The sequence below is a fragment of the Glossina fuscipes genome, unplaced genomic scaffold (assembly GCF_014805625.2).
Source record: "Glossina fuscipes isolate IAEA_lab_2018 unplaced genomic scaffold, Yale_Gfus_2 1, whole genome shotgun sequence".
NCBI classification, from domain to species: Eukaryota; Metazoa; Arthropoda; class Insecta; order Diptera; family Glossinidae; genus Glossina; species Glossina fuscipes.
Window position 1 is genome coordinate 36,835,865 of NW_023998415.1, and position 6,000 is coordinate 36,841,864.

Below are 6,000 nucleotides of genomic sequence, written 5' to 3' on the forward strand. Positions count from 1 at the left end.
TCCTATTGATAAAAAAAATATTTTGAGTTTCTTTTCTATATTATGTCTGAGAAGCACATGTCCTGCATAAATATTGCTTTGCATTAACGAGCCAAGTGTACCTAATGTAAGAAACAATGCCGAAAATCCGAGAAACACACGTTTTCCATTCAATATATTTACGTATATTAATTCCCACAAGCTCTTGCGACAAGAAATTCAAGCACCCTTATTGTTCAAAGCAACTGACAACACTGTGACGAGACTGGCGAGACTGTAGGCGCTGCTGTAGTAGCAACAACAGAGAAAGAGAAAAAATACCTGAAAGAAACGATTGAGCCGACTGAGCCGACTGAGACTGTAGGAGCAACAAAAACGGCAAAATACGAAAATACATATTAACTTGCTTAGCTTGAGATGAGGGGTATATTCGTTTTATCAATCTGTTTGCAACACTTAAAAGGAAGCTTCATAAACTCCATCAAGTATATATATATATTCTCGCCAGCATCACCTTTTATCTAATTACAAGCATTTATATTTATATTATATTATATTATTTTATTTATGTATATATAAGAAAATATTGCCCCTTTGAATACCCTTTATTACTCTTTATCTTTTAGTATTCACTATTATTTATTGCTATTATGGTTAAAAAACAAAAGTGGACATGAAGAAAATAAATATTACAAGTATGGACATTTTTCATCATATTGCATTCATTTTTCATTCATATCATTGCAGTTTTATACCCATCACCGAAGTATCAGGGGTATATTTATTTTACCAAAACGTTTGCAACGTCGAGAAGGACGTATCAGAGACCTCACAACGTACATACATTCTTCATCAGCATCAAATTTTGAATCGATTTAAGCATGTCAGTCTGTCCGTCTGTGTAACGTCTGTTGTAAACATACTCCTGGCCTCAAAAATCAAGCTCCTCATCGTCAAATTTGGCAAAAACATTGGAAGTTCTTACAGGCAGATTGGTTTAGAAAGCGAGCTAAATTGGCCGAGGGAGACCCTCAAAATACCGCGTAAACTGCAGCCACATCTGTTTTTCAAAGGAATAAAAAATTGTTTTTTCCTCATAAATACACAAAAATTTGAACCCATATTTTATGGGCGATGTTGCAGCATCTTTGTACAAATATGGAAGAAATTGACCACGCCTCCTCGACATTATAACACAGCAAGCTTCAAAAATCCCATAGGGTATACAAATTCTTGGACAGTTTCAAATTTGGAATGCGCCTAAACATGCCGGGCTATACGTTTGTCCATCTGCCTTTTTACGCAACTTTGTAGTATTTGTGATAAACAAATTTGAAATTGACCTAAACTTTTCAAAGGATCCGCCTATATGGGAAAACATTGCATTTTGAAAATAGAAGAAATCAGCTGCGCCCACTACGTATTATGGAGTATAAGAATTTTCTTCTTTTACTTCTTTTGTCTATTTTTCGGGATAAACGGTGATGGGTATAAGAGGTTCGGTCCCGACTGAATTTAATTTTCTCACTTGTTATATAATATTATTACTATCGCATCTACTCGGAAAAATGAATGTAATGCAATAAGGGCGAGTTTATAGTAATTTAGTTTTGAGAAAATATTTAATGAGCTAGATAGTATTTTAGGTTGAAAGGTCTATTCGACTTTTCGATTTTTTAAGGTTTATAAAACATGAATAAATGGAGAAATGTCAGAGAATTGGTGAACAACACAATGCCCATGGAATATCTATATAGCGATTTTAAAGCTACTTTGAGGGGAGTACGTTCATAGATCTTTCTTTATATTCATTCATTCATAATACGGGATTCAAATGTAAATCTTCAATTTATAAAAAGTTATGGGCGATAATATCCGTACACTGGTTAACCCTTTATTTTATCCTGGCGATATCTTTTCCAAATGTATCGAAAGTTTAAAATTTTGATAAGAGTTGAAGGATATTTTTACAACGCGAACGATTCTTCTCTTATATATAGATAAAATAAAATTATATTATCATTATTAAAATCAAAAAAGTTAAAAACAAAACATAAAAGTTAAAACTGCAATTATTATGATTAACTTTAGAAATTAAAAATTCCATACAAAATTAATTATTTATATACTTATTTAAAATATTTTGTACTATTATTTTATAAATTTTTAACGACTTCAAAATATTCAAAATATATGTATGTATGTATGTATGTATGTATGCATGGATTTTGCTTTCTTATTTAAAATTTCATTTCTTTGAGAGTAAAATTCACTTTGTTATGAGAGTTCAAAATTAACTAACTAACATTTATCTTCATTTCACTCTTCTATTTCTTTCTTTCTCCTGCAAATACTTCAAAAAAGAAAAAAAATACCCTCTCAGAGCAAAGAAAATTTCACAGAACCCCACACACACAATATATATATCTATATATATTTATATATATTCTCTTATATTATTGAGTTTGAATGGTTGAAATGTGACTGTGTTGCTTTGGTCGGAGAGGCCGAATTAAATGTTCAGCTGTTTCAAACAATTTGTTTCCGTCTTTCTCTTAACAGCCCTACAATGCAAAGATGAAAACGTTAATAAAGATTAAAGCATAAATTTCATGATTCGATTGAAAGCAATTCGTGTAACGCAACCTTGCTAAGCAAAATAACTTGTATCAGGATGTTACTAAGCACATATTTATGCGTTGAACAAAAAAAATTAACAAATAACTTACGCCATATAAGCGAGTTTTGTTGTCGTCAGTTGGCATCACTGCCACCCAAGTAGTCAAGCAAAAATTATTGATAGGTAATAAGAGTAAACACATCTATGAATGAAAGTGTTAGCAGTAAGAGAGATAAAAAGATGAAAAGAGCGCGAAAGCGAAATGAAAAGAGAAAGGAGAAGGAATTTTGAACTGTCGTATGTGTACTCTTCTTATTTAAGCCTCATTAACGCAATGGTTAAACACCTAAAAAACGATTGCATGCAAGGGATAAGAGAGATAAAAAATTAATAAATTGCTTGCTTGTCTTTCGATTGTATCTTTTTCACTCTTAACAGTTTGTTAGGAAAAATGTACTTTCATTATTTACCAAGAACGCAAGAATATTAAGATAATTACTTAATAAGTAACCTTATTGTAAATTTTCGAGAACATTTTCGTTTTTTTTTTTTTTCGTTATTTCGTATTGGGTTAATAAATGATTGGAAAGTTCGAGAATATGTGGACAAAAATTTATTGCATAAAAGAAATTTTGAGATATTTTCCAGGCGCTGCAAACATTTGTCGAAGAACAAATAAATGATAGAATGGCATTTTTATGGGCGTACAATGCCACACTAGTGGGAAAAAATAATAAACAATTTATTATAATGAAGAAATTTTTATATAACCCATGGCAAATCGTTAAATGCGTGTTTTTCGAAAATACGATTTTTCAAAAATGCACACAGGCGAACGTCAGCGAAGTTCATGCGAACATTTTGCAATATTTTTAAAATAAAGTTCCAGAAAGAACTGCACAAAGCGAATTTTTGATTATATAATTTAAACATATCTTATTAACAGAATATTGTTTTCTTTTTTTTTCTTTTTTTTTGGGGGCAAAAATTGAACTTTTTACTGACACGTTCGACAATCACAAAAAAATCAATATTTTTAAAATGCGCTACATAGTTCTCTAGCTATAAGCATGTCGATTAAAAGAGTCCGTTAAGCTAAACATATTTCGCAAGAAATACTCCAGGGTTGCCACGTTTTTTTTATATTTTTCCAAAACAATTTCTAATACTTAACGTTTTGCTTGATAAATTTCTCACAAAAAAAATATTCTGACACCTTAAGTACTTGATAATTGTAATCCTGTCTGAGTCCATAATAATACTATAACATCCATAAGACAGAGAAGAAAAGAAAATGCCCATAAGTTTCAATGCCTTATGTACGAAATAAGCTTAAAAGTATGCAATGATACTGCATTGATCATCATCTGTTCCATATGTTATAAAAAATTTTGCTTAGTTTATTGTCAACGTTTCAGTTCATTTCGAAACATTTTTCACCTTACGCGGCATATGTGGCTAAATTAACATGAAATATATTTCACCATATGTCTTTTTTTTCTGCGATGAAAATGTTATGTAAGAAATTGGTTAAAATTGAGTTTTAATTGAAGACTTTACAAATATTTCTTTGTCATTTAGTGATCAGAGTTTCATTAAATGGCGTTGACTCATACATTTCTTCTGCTCAAGGAGGGTCCTAGAGATATTTAACTGGTTTTCTATGAACTTTTATTGCTAAGTCTTTTAAATCGTTTTTTGTTTTTAATATCCGCCTTTTTTCCTTTAAGCATGTCTTCTTTTCTATGGACAGTGTTAAACTGGATATTAGTTTTGTGACAACAGTGGTAACAACAAAAAATGACATTAAATGATTCTATGAGGTATCTAGGTATTCTCGATTAACGCAAGATTTTTATGTGATCTGATAAACGTTATTAATCGATCCAAGTGATCGTCAAAGCGAAAATTAAAATTTATAAAGAAATAATCTTTAGTCAAACTGGAAAACAGGAAAAGGATAATTTCAGCTGTCGTAGTTTTTAATAAAATTAAGTGGAAAATTTAATTCCTTCATTTTCTTAAGCTGCCCAGGATATATAAACATATATATATATATATATATATATTTATTTATTTTTTTGTTGTGAAATCATAGAAAACAAGATAATTGAAGTGAGGGAAGCCTTTCATCTCCTCACTTCAGTGTTTATTGCGACACGTGTATAATCGGGAAGGAGCGATGGACACATATCACTATTCTAAAGAGTATATAATGCAAACTGTAAAGACTTTCGCTACCGTCGTTGCCATTATTCTCGCTTCAGAATAAATTATTGTTATAAGCGAGGTCTTGCTGTGTCTGATGAAATTTTAACGCTCTCATATGCCTGGCATGCTAGAAAGTACATACTTATATATACATAAAGAGTATCCTTTCTTTAGATACGTATAATAATTTTATTCTCAAGGACACACCGACGTTCTTTCTTTCAATTTTTTCGAAATTGATATATTTGTGCATAACTTCGCTATCCTTCATTACACACATATATTTTAAGGATGTGAGAATTATTGTAAAAAGTCCTTACTTGAATAATTTACGCAAACGTTGGCTATGTAAAAGTTTTACGATAAAATTTAATGGCAGATAATTGTCAAGATTAAAAATAACACTTAGAATACAATTTGTTTGTGTAAATATGAAACTGGAATGTTCCTCTAAATGACCGCAGCTGTCAATGTAGATATTGTGAAGCCGTGTCATTGACGTCAATTTCCTTTGTTGACGTCTGACTATGATTTTCAACACACAACGGCGCACATTTCACACAATAGCATAGTTAAGCGTTGAGTATGCCGACTTTTCTGTCCAAGAAAGCAGCATTTGCCCACAGAGTACCGTTACTAGCGGCGAATCCCAGACGCAAAAATTCATGGGTAGACGCAAACGTAACACTTACATCGACCACAAGATCAATTTGCTATGGCACGCATCATGTTTGCTGCAACCGAAAAGGTGTGGTCTGTTAAAGTCTGTTGAAACGGCCAGAATAGCGAAAAAAAACGACAAACTTACACTTTTTTACATACGATCCGTCCATCCGTACATATTACAAAAGCGCTTTAGGTCACGTTGGAAGCGCTCAACTAGCAACTGCTACTCCATGCGGCCTACGCACAATAGATGGCTTCCGAGTTGCGTAACTTTGACAGTACTAAACCTATTAATCCGTAGCTAGCACGTACGAAACAAGTAAAAATCCATCGACCATTACAAACAATAAGCGAATTGCGATATTTGTTAGTTTCGTCGAGCATGAGCAAAAATATTGAAAAAATTCTGTATAATTTACAACGTCAGTTGGATTAAGGCGACAACCCTTCGCAGTCTGTAAAATTAATTAAACGGGCGCAGTTACAGAAGTGAACAATAGGAAAAGCGTTATCTTACATCACAC